Here is a 12,204-nt window from a genome sequence, read left to right as displayed (position 1 = left end):
GGTAGACTGCAGAGGACGACGACGTGTGGGCACGGCGCTCCGTGCTCACGACGCGACCGACAGTCTAGCGTTACTGTCGTCCTGGTCTCCGGCCACTACCGCGTGGGTACTATTCGCCTGGCGGCGTCCAACAAATTCAACTACTCTTTTTCGATTTATAGATTTTTACACACTTTTGCTACCACGGTACTTGATCCGAAATCTGGCTGTGTCCTACCCGCTTACCGATGGGTTTAATGGTAGCGTTTTATGAGACGTTACACCCTATGAAAGGGGAGTAGTGGTTGAGTAGGGAATCAGACACGGTTGTCGCCTATCTCCGATGTTGTTCAGCGTGTACCGGGTGATCAAAAAGTCAGTATAAATTTGAAAACTTAATAAACCACGGAATAATGTAGATAGAGAGGTAAAAATTGACACACATGTTAGGAATGACATGAGGTTTTATTAGAACACAAAAAAAACAACAAAGTTCACAAAATGTCCGACAGATGGCGCAAGACAGCAAAACGTCAGTGACTGCGCATGACAATCGTGTATAAAAGGAGCTGTAATGAGAGAGAGAGAATCAGATGCGCCATGTTGACGTTACCTGAAAAGGCGCTTTTAGTGAAGCTGTATTACCAGAATAGGGAATGTGCTAGTTCAGCGTTACGATCCTATCGCCATAGGAAGCGGATTCGAACGGGTAAAGATTCGTTGACAAATAGAGCTGTGGCGAGAATGATTTCGAAGTTCGAAGCCACGGGTTGTTTAGACGATAGACCCCGCAGTGGCCGACCGAACACATGGCGTAATGCTGCTGCAACAGTTCGGGAAGAAATGGAGATAGCGGGTTCTTCTATGCACGGAAAAGTCAGCGCTCGCGCAGTCGCACGTCGCACCGGCATTCCATACACTACTGTTTGGTTGGCACTGAGGCGTACCCTCCGATGCTATCTGTACAAAATCCATCGGTATCACGATTTAGTGAAGCGGAGGGCATTTGCGGTGTGGGCGTTTCGAAAGATGGCGGAACATGACGATTGGTTGAGTAACGTCTTGTGGACCGACGAAGCTCATTTCACGCTCCGTGGGTCTGTCAACGCCCACAACTGCAGAATTTGGGGTACCGGAAATCCTAGAACTGTCGTGGAAACTCCACTGCACGACGAGAAAGTCACGGTATGGGTTGGATTTACCACATCTACGATATCTGGCCTTTTTTCTTCGAGGAAATGCGTGATTCTAGTTTTGTAACTGCTACTGTGACAGGTGAGAGGTACGCCGATATGTTACAGAATCGCATCATCCCCAGCCTGGCCGATAAACACCTGCTGGAACGTACGATGTTTATGCAGGATGGCGCTCCACCCCATATTGCTAGACGCGTGAAAGATCTCTTGCGCACGTCGTTTAGTGATGATAGTGTGCTCAGCCGCCACTTTCGTCTTGCTTGGCCTCCCAGGTCTCCAGACCTCAGTCCGTGCGATTATTGGCTTTGGGGTTACCTGAAGTCGCAAGTGTATCGTGATCGACCACATCTCTAGGGATGCTGAAAGACAACATCCGACGCCAATGCCTCACCATAACTCCGGACATGCTTTACAGTGCTGTTCACAACATTATTCCTCGACTACAGCTATTGTTGAGGAATGATGGTGAACATATTGAGCATTTCCTGTAAAGAACATCATCTTTGCTTTGTCTTACTTTGTTATGCTAATTATTGCTATTCTGATCAGATGAAGCGCCATCTGTCTGACATTTTTTCAACGTTTGTATTTTTTGGTTCTAATAAAACCCCATGTGATTCCAAGCATGTGTGTCAATTTGTACCTCTCTATCTACATTATTCCGTGATTTATTCAGTTTTCAAATTTATACTGACTTTTAGATCACCCAGTATATTGAGCAAGCAGTAAAGGACACCAAAGAAACATTTGGAGTTGGAATTAACATCCAGGGAGAGGAAATAAAAACACTGAAGTTTGGCGATGACATTGTAATTCTGTCAGAGGCAGCAATGGACTTGGAAGAGCAGTGAATGGAATGGAAAGTGTCTTGAAAGTGGGGTATAAAATGAACACCAACAAAAGCAAAACAAGGATAATGGAATGTAGTCGAGTTAAATCAGGTGGTGGTGAGGGAATTAGGAAACGAGACACTTATAGTAGTAGATGAATTTTGTTATTTGGACAAAAAAATAACTTATAATGCCCGAAGTAGAGAGGATACAAAATGTACATTGGTAATGGCAACGAAAGTGTTTCTGAAGAAGAAAAATTTGTTAACATCGAATATAGATTTAACTGTCAGACAGTCTTTTCTGAAAGTATTCCTATGGAGTATAGGCATGTATGGAAGCGAAACATGGACTATACACAGATTAGATAAGAAGAGAATAGAAGCTTTTGAAATGTGCTGCTACAGAAGAATGCTGAAGATTAGGTGGGTAGATCACGTAACTAATGAGGATGTACTGAATAGAATTGGCGAGAAAAGAAATTTGTGGCACAATGTGGCTAGAAGAAGGGATCAGTTGACAGGATACATTGTGAGACATCAAGGGATCATCAATTTAATACTTCATTTGATGTGTCTTGAATAATTTGTCGATATTAAATGACACACCACCAACATAACGTAGAAAAACCATCCTCGTCGAGTTCTCCGTTTCTTCTGGCTGTTAATGACGTCTAGCGAGTGCTGGTTGAAGTGTATTTCGAATCAGCCAATCACAGCACTCGTTCTGGACAAACACAACAGAGCGAAGATGGCTAAGTTCTGCTGATAAACTCTCTGGATATGTGGTAACTCTAGTCCTATGAAAGATAGTCCGTAATACTTGCAACATTACGTTGGGATGGTGACAGCAGCTCGTATCTGGTACATATAGGTCAGTGAGAGTTGGTTTACGGAACACACTGTGACCCAATAAATTAACTTCTATTCTACGGACAAGACATCTAAAAACGGAAGGTCATCATTTTTCTCCACTTCTGTGGTGACGAAATCCTCCGATGGAGGGAGTTAAGGTGTTCCAGAAATGAAGCAAGCGTTGCTGAGCCAAGTGGCTGTACCAAAAAGGTGTCATCCACATGCCTCCAGTATCATTTGGGTTTCAACACTGCCAATTTAAGTGTTTTGTCCTTGAAGTCTTCCCTAAAAATGTTAGCTATTGTGGGAGACAAAGAGGTACCCCTAGTAAACCGTAAGTTTCCTCAAAATTTAGTTCGTTAAATAAAACGTAAGTCGAGGTAAGGACATGTCTGAAAAGAGTAACAAGTCCTCTTCCAGTTTAGTTCCTATGAGCTGTAGTGAATCCACCAGATGTACTCGTTTGAAAAAAGATAGCACATAGAAACACGTTGGTTCGAGAGACAAATTCTTCAGTCGCTGTATAAAATCTTCTGACAAGGAGACGACACGGATTTACTTCAAACATTGTACACTTTCAAAATCCATTAGGACAACAAAATGTTCAAGTTGTAAGGCGTACTACTCAGGCGATTTCGAGAGAATCGCAAGAGAACTTTTACGCGCCAATAATGTGCAGGAGAGATGGGTCCCTGCGCACGAGCTGGCGGCCCTCATGTGGTTACCGTTCACGCATCGTACTTGATGGATCCCTCGAACGTGTCCCGCTGTTTTTTTTTTTTTTATTTATATTTTCTCAACACTAGTCATATTATTTCCAATATATATTACATTTGAAAGGTAACACGATGAAAAGAAACGTGTGTATTTTCATGAACTTTTACTGAGTTTCCAATATTTTTGGCTGTTTACTATTCTTTGTTATTACAATGAATATTATGCGATTTTTATTTCTATGCGTACCTTCAGAACTCGTTATATTTGATTGACACCTCCTATAAAAATACCTTTAATTGTACATCGTCAACTGATACTTATGAAAATGTTGCGTTACGCATGGTTCGCACCCAAATTGTCGGAAAAAGAGAAGTTTTTGAAAATGCCAACAAGCCTTGTTTTTCATGGAAACTGAAGATTCCTTGTGCTTGCAGGAAAACTGAGTTCATTCTATATAGTAGATGCCGCTTTAATTTATGTTTTCCGTTTCTCCACAGAAAATATCATCCTGCAACTTGGAATGTCGAAACTACATCCGGTGATGAATCGTACATTACCCCCATATTCTGGCATATTGTAACTCATTGTACAATCGAATAAAGTTATTTCCACCTTTACTTACCGATGTCAGACTTGGACTTTCCAAGCCCATCCCTCGTCCTAGAAATCTATGTCTGCAGACCGAAGCGCCCAGGTGGACAGCAGTTCTCGGTACCTTACTGGATTGAAGGTATAAGGAATTTCGGAAATTACGACAGGCATACATTTTCCGTAAAACTTCGCGTGTTTTGTCACATACATTTTAATAATTAGAAATGCAGCATTTGTTGTCGTAATTAAAATTAGCAAACAACGGAACAACATTATTCCATAAAAATTCCCGCAAACAGGCGTGTCTTTCCATCACATTACCTTTCAATGTATGAAATACTATGATTATTATTGAAAAAAAATTAAAATAAAGACATGAGCGGGACGCAATCAATCGATCCACGATTACAGGTCTTGAACGTTAACCACATGACCGCCATCGCATGACCTTCTTATATACAGCAGTCGCCTGTGGTTTTTTCCAGTCGCTTGGGATCTTGAGCTGTGCGAGAGATTCGCGAGATTTCCATTTCATCTTTCCTTGATTTGTTACGGTGAGATATTTGCGTCGAAGTACTTTAGCTGTCGTTCACCAATTGTTTAGGCATAAAAACTCATAGTTTTATCATTAATATGTCTACATTAAGAACTACTTCGAAGACTTTAATGTAATGTTAACTATTACTCAGGCTACAACAACTAAGCAATGAGTAAGAGGTTAATTTTTACGCACAACATAATATATCATTGTTGGTAGTTGTATGGATAAGTACAAATTCCAAAACGTGAGAGTAAGGCTAACACTCTAAAAATTTAACCATTTTTTGTGTTCTTTGCCTGACAGGTGATTTCACATTGTTGTATGCACGCCAGATACCATAATAACTGTTTATCGCGTTACGAGATTATTGGGCCTTCAGGGTGCAACATACATGTATACAATTGGTACATTAGATAGTTATTAGTTATAGTAAAGGCTACTTACAGAACAGTTAAGTGGTTTGTCGTTTGTCAGGTACCAAAGTCGATGCAGTCGCTGATACCTACATAAAAAGAAAAAGCGTCGTTTCGTCAGATGAACTGCAAATGAATTCTGTATAGTTAAAATAAGAACTAATAGACCAAAGTGATATAACAACAGTAAGTACAGAAAAGTGATTGGGCAATATTTTCAGTATTACAGGTGACAGCTATTATCAAGGATGCGAATATCCGCACTTATAATTATTTTACAAAAACACGTTGCTCAGAGGCAGAAATTCGTCGCTATACCTACATACAGATATTCGAAATAATAATTACTTTGTGTCAAATGCTGAATAAGTGTCAACACTGCAATATGATTTTTATTAATCTACATTACATTCGATTGATGTACACGTTAGCCTGAAACAGCAGCGCACGTCTGCAGACGTCATAATCGACCATTACGTCCACATTAAAAAAAAAAAATTTCGGGGTTTGTCCGCGTTACACTCAAACCGCGAATCAGCAAGTATATCTCGTCAAAATGTGTAAACGGAAACGAACAAAGAAGATTATGTCATCCCATATTACTCGTGGAAAGAAGCGAGGTTAAATTCCATGTGATTGACATTCTGATACACCACCGTAAGATACAATGCGAAGCTTCAGAGATGAGTGAACCAACTTCCGCAAAAGAAAGTAATTCAAACTGGCACCAGCAATCCGTCAGAGTCCCGGGACACGAAACTGATTGAACTCGTTTACAAAAATGTAATATCCTCGGATACGAATCAGACTTGCGTATGACTGCAGACGCCGGCCGGAGTGGCCGTGCGGCTCTAGGCGCTACAGTCTGGAACCTAGCGACAGCTACAGTCGCAGGTTCGAATCCTGCCTCGGGCGTGGATGTGTGTGATGTCCTTAGGTTAGTTAGGTTTAATTAGTTCTAAGTTCTAGGCGATTGATGACCTCAGAAGTTAAGTCGCATAGTGCTCAGAGCCATTTGAGCCATTTTTGATGACTGCAGACGACAGTTCGACGGTGCGCGCAATAACTGGCTCAGAGAGACCACGTAATTTCAAGCATACTTTCTCGATACGAAGTCCGCATCCGCGGTTGAGCGTTAAGCGTGGCTGACTGCTATGCGTTGGACCCGGGTTCGATTCCCGGTACTGCCAGGAACTTGTCCTTGGTGGGAGGACTGGTGCGGGGTATACTCTGTGTTGTAAGGTCATTACAAGGTCAAGAAACACGACAACGACAGGGAGAGCGGTGTGCTGTCCCTTCCGCCTCCAATGGCGCCATCAGCATAGGATGACACGGCGGTCGGTTGCGCCCGGTTGGCCCATCTAGGGCCAGAACGCTGAGTTTACTTTACTTCGATACGGAAAGTATTCGGCTTTCATAGAAAATCAGCATGGTATAACAGTAGCTGCCGAAAATGAACAGTTAAAGACGATACTTAATGATATGGAACATGCGCAAGTTGATTTCCATAGCACGCACATAAGCAAGAAGAGAACTAAGGTAATGGTATCTGCAGTCTTGTGTCTTCCACTTCACCTATGGAAAAATATCCCAAAACCTAAAAATAATTAATGTAGATTAATGAAATTTCGGGAATATGTTCATCTAGGTAACATATTTCATGATTAACATTGCAAAATCATAGGTTAATTTACGCGCCAGATAAGCTACTGTAAATGTGAAATGCTGGAACATTAATGACCGATGTAATCTGCAGAATGTTGCATGCAAACGTGCTTACATTGTGTTGTACAGGCGCCGGATGACAGTTTGTGGGATGGAGCTCCATGTCTGTAGCAGTTGGTCGGTCAATACAAGGACGGCTAATGCTTTTTGTGGGTGACGCTCGAGTTGTCGTCCGCTGATGTCCCATATGTGCTCAATTGGAGACAGATCTGATGCTCGAGCAGGCCAAGGAAACATGTCTACACTCTGTAAAGCATGTTGGGTTACAACAGCGGTATGGTGGAGAGCGTTATCCTGTTGGAAAACACCTCCTGGAATGCTGTTCATGGAAGGCAACACAGCAGGTCGAATCACGAGTCTGACGTGTAATTTGCAGACTGCATGTGTGCGATAACCACGAGACTGCTTCTGCTGTCATACAAAATCGCATCACGGTGTAGGTCCAATGCATCCAACACGCAGAAAGGTTGGTGGCAAACCCTCAACTGGCCTCCTCCTAACCAACACACAGCCATCACTGGCATCGAGGCAGATCCAGCATTCATCAGAAAACACAACAGAGCTGCGCCCTGCCCTCCAATGAGCTCTCGGTTGAGGCTACTGAAGTCGTAAATGACGGTGGTTTGGGGTCATTGGAATGCACACCACAGGAAGTCTTGCTCGGAACTGTCCCTGAAATAGCCGATTTATAACAGTTCATTGCGTCACAGTGGTGCCAATTGCTGCTCAAACTGCTACTGCTATGGAGTATGATGCGCAAGAGGCATACGCCGAACACGATGGTCTGCCCTTTCGGCGATGCCACGTGGCCGTTCGTAGCCCAGTCCTCTTGCGACCGTAGATTCTCGTAACCAGCTCTGCCAGCTATTACGTACAGTGACTACATTTCTGCGAAGTCTTTCTGCAATACTGCAGAAGAAACATCCAGATTTTCGTATCTTTGTCACCTTTAAAGGCATGTTTGGCTAATATCAACTCACCAAAATCCAGTATCAAAGTTAACTAATACTCACGACCTTTACAGCTCGTATTTAAAGCAGGCGTGATTTGCATCCTCATAGTGGCGCTGCTAGCGCCACTCTTATGCTACTGGCATGAAAATGAGATATAAAAATCATTTCAGTGGGTGGTTTACTTGGCCAGATAAGTCAAAACTAATCGCCACAAGCCAGTGATGGAGTGGATATCGTTAGATTAATACTTCTTGTAATCATAGTTTGTACTTAACTTAGATGTAGGATTAACAGGTCCTGTGTTCGTATTTCGTAATAATCGGGCACGCTTTTCTTACGACTTTTACTTATTGCAGGCGCAGGCGAAGTTAAAACTGTTGTCACAGTCATGGATACAGTGCCAATCAATACAAAAGTCTCCGACTTCAACATATCGTTTACAACAACAACCATCCAGCGCCCTTCGCCGTCTACCTACAATCAGCATAATGTGACACTTTGTTATTTACATTACAAACAATACCTTTTGCTATTTTACAATGATTTCACATGATTTGCTATACCATAAAATATTTTTTCCCTTAAGAATGCTTTTGTGACAAAAAAATATTACTATTACTAAATTTTGAATTACAACACGTATTATTTTGTCGAATATTACAAATTAATTCGTCAGTATCGGGCTTTAACACTTGCTCAATGTTTTCAATCATTTACCATTACTTAAAACATAAATTTGTCTTTCGTATTAATGTTACTGTTACGATAAATTTGCAATTTATTTTGCGTGAACAATGGAGTGCTGCAGACATTTTATTTTTATCAACATTATTATTTTTACCAACCACCATATACAAATTTTATCTGCGGAAAAAATTCTTTGAGGAATAATTAAAACTGAAAAAAATGTAGGGAATACACATATTAGTTTTGTGTATCGAGTCCCACAGTACTACTTGGCACTGAGAGTTACGCTACTACAGCAAGAGGCTAAAGATTACACTTGGCGAAGACACTCTATAAGAGGCACACGAATTTTGCTATTTCAGAAGTAGTGCAGTAAAAAAAAAGGAAGATGCATAAATGAGTAGTAACAAGGACTGAACAAAGCAAAAGGGCTTTCTGTGAAAGAAAACAACAGCTAACATCCGAAAACATAAACCACAAGACAAGGAAAAATTTGTGTAAAACTGTATTTCAGAGCCCAGCTCTGTATGAAAGCAAAGAATGAAAGACTGGTTTTAACGTCCTGTCGACGAGGTGTTCACTGGACGAGGCTCAAATTCAGATAGAGGAAGCAAATTGCCACGTCCTTCTGAAAGGAACCATCCTACCAACTGCCCTCAGTAATTTAAGGAAATAATGGAAAACTCAAACATGGCTCGCCGGACGAGAATTTGAACCGTCGACTTGTGGAATGTTAAGTTTTGGATCTCGAAACTGCGCCACCTCGGCGGGTTAGCTCTGTTAACCGTGCATTGGAACGTCAATGTTGAGAGTGCAGAGTTTTGGACGTCATAGCGCGTAAAATGCACGTCGAAGAGAGTTTCCGAACGTGTAGAGCAATGTCAAGCATGACCGATATCCTGAACGTGCGTTTGAACGTACATCAGTGAACTGGAAGGATACCACCTACATCATATGCAAGCCATCTCTTTTTAGTAAGGAGTCTGGAGAAGCCATACTGGCTTTCACTTTAAGTCCGTATGTGGTGGGTTTTATACTGTAACTTACGACCCATGAATATATGCCGTTTCAAAGCAACCGCAAATTTATCTCTCAAAAACCTCCCTCGTCTAATGGTTGACTTGATGTGATAAAATGACAAGAAACGTCACAATGGTGATTAAATAATATTCAAAATGTAACTAGCGTGTTACGTAAGCATGACGTTACGACAGACACACCGAATGTCTATTAAAAACAATTTTTTTCTTGATACGATTTATACGGTCAGTTACTAACAAATCTACCTTCAGAAGACAGTAACATACAAGACAAGGTCACTTGGTCCGAAATTCAGTGCAGCGTAATGAACAGAGAGAAGTTATTAAGTGATGCGCGATGTGTTGCAGGATTCAGGATTCCAATTTGCCGCCCCCCTCATGTTCGTGTTTTCTAATATGTTCTGCGACTGTCTTATTAATTTACCCAAGTGTAGAATATCATATTAGATGTTATGTAAACATAAGTGCGTGTCCTCTCTCAGGTCTTTGCGTGTTCCATAGGCTTTTTCTACAACAGAGACTGTACTATTTGCAGTAAGATACGAGGGTAATCCCAAAAGTAAGGTCTCCTATTTTTTTTATAAGTACATAGACCTGTTCCTTTCTACAATGGTTTACATCAGTTTACAGCTTGAACATTTAGCTATTTTCTACATAATCACCATTTATGTCGATGCATTTTTGTAGACGCTGTGGCAGTTTTTGTATGCCCATGTCATACCAGCTTCGCGGCTTTGGCGAAGAAGGATGCCGCCACTGGCGTGATTGTTGCTTGGCCTCAGGTGTAAAGCGGTATGCCCAGGTTTCGTCACCCGTGACAACTGAGTCCAGAAAGTTGTCCTATTCGGCTGCAGAGCGGTGAAGAAATGGGTGGGAAGCATCAACTCGTTGCCGCATGTGGTCCTCAGTCAGCATGCGTGGCACCCATCTTGCGCACACCTTCCGGTAGTTCAATGTTTCCATTAAAATTCTGTGAGCAATGCTTCGGGAAACCTCAGGAACCAACGTGCAGAGATCATCCAGGGTGATCCGCCAATCTTCACGGATGCTTTGCTCAACCTTCAACCTCAGAAATTGACGGTCTCCCGCTCCTTTGCTCGTTGTGAATTTCGGTCCGACCAGCTGCAAACTCTCTACACCACTTACAAACACTTTTGACATCCATGCACGACTCACCGTACATTTCTACATCTACATACATACTCCGCAAGCCACCTGACGGTGTGTGGCGGAGGGCATTTCCGTCAATTGGCGATGGATTTCAATCGGTGCAGTGCCCTTTGCGTTCGAAAACCGAATAACTGCGCGCAATTAGCACTTTGCGGTAGCTTCAAAATAACATCCAACGGGAGCTCAATTCTCAACGGCTGCCAAGCCAAGGCTGAGCGCCTCTGTGCGGTGCACGCATGTTTACACACAGCACGTGAAGCACTCTTCATAACAGCGTGACCAACTGCCACACAAACAAGAGTTCTGTACGTATAAAAAAAATTGGAGACCTTACTTTTGGGATTACCCTAGTATTTTGCACTTTCTTATTCAGTTTTGTATTTCACATGTTCTAAGTATTCTGCCTACTTAATAGAAACAGCGATCGAATAAGAATGATCTTAAGGTTTTGCTAAACGGTGAGAATGGTGAAATAATTTTTATTTTATGTGGAAGACTATTTTAAATTTATATTGCACTATTTCCAATTTTTGTAAGGAGATGTCCTTTTAAAATGGAGCTTCCCTTTTTGCATTGTAACACGTTCATAGATATTGAAGTATTTATTTATGTATACTACAGACAGAACACCATGCCTAGCACGTGGACAAGGATGAATATGTGCGTTTTAACATAGTTGGCTTAGGCATTTTACGCCCGTACATTTCGTAAACAAACTGTGTGATCTGCGATCCAGATACATTCGCTGGAGCGCGCTGCGACCGTGTATACCACGTTGAGACACGCATACCGCTTGTGATCCACAAACCGCATCGCTTCTGAGCGTTCAGCAGCACGTTGAACTCGGCACGCTCAACGCTGACTTTCGAGTACACGGTCCGTGTGGCGACGGCTTAAGGGTGCCAAACGAGCGAACTACGGAAGACAAATGCAACGATTACAAGCTTGTGAAATCTGGAAAGGAACAGTAAGGCAACCTGGCTGAGAAGTAACTTTAACTTAGAAGAAATGAAGGGACGGGATATGGAATAGGACACTTGCATCTTCTGCAAGAGCGATTCATTGAGAAGAGCTTTTGCATATGCTTTTTATAAACAAGAAGAAATATACTGACTGTGTGAACTCAAAGAAGATTGCTAGTATACTGAAGGTTGCAGTGAAATGGAAAGTTTGCTTATGGACTCACTAAATCTTGAACAAAAGGCTTAGCCTGGACAAGGGAGAGAATATCAACTGGATAGAATTAGGAAAAAGTGTAAAACGAGATGGTTGTAAGCCACCTACACACCACAGCATGTATTTAGAAGACATGGCTGAGTACTGCTTACTAATAGAGTACGCTTTAAAATCGTTAAAAGAGCAATGCGATTTTGGGATTCGCAGATGGCTTAGTTTTTCTATTCAGCGATATAAAAGAGGTCCAAGGACATCAAACCTATAGAAAACGAATATGGAATGAACAAAGTAAAGGAAACGAAAATAATGACAGTACGAAGACAGAAGTGCTG

General features: G+C 41.9%; 1 protein-coding gene across 7 annotated transcripts in view; it reads right to left on the bottom strand.

Moving 5' to 3' along the window:
• LOC124621853 (endophilin-A) overlaps nucleotides 1–12,204 on the bottom strand; it is a 723,134-nt gene that overhangs the window by 509,635 nt on the left and 201,295 nt on the right. For all 7 annotated transcript variants that reach the window (XM_047147301.1, XM_047147304.1, XM_047147306.1 and 4 more), the window contains one exon: nucleotides 5,153–5,210. The gene's annotated coding sequence lies outside the window, so the exon portion shown is untranslated. The remainder of the gene's footprint in view (nucleotides 1–5,152; nucleotides 5,211–12,204) is intronic.

This window comes from Schistocerca americana, chromosome 7, assembly GCF_021461395.2.
Source record: "Schistocerca americana isolate TAMUIC-IGC-003095 chromosome 7, iqSchAmer2.1, whole genome shotgun sequence".
Lineage (NCBI taxonomy): Eukaryota > Metazoa > Arthropoda > Insecta > Orthoptera > Acrididae > Schistocerca > Schistocerca americana.
Note: the sequence above shows the minus strand (reverse complement) of the source record. Positions and strands in the feature narration are given on the sequence as shown.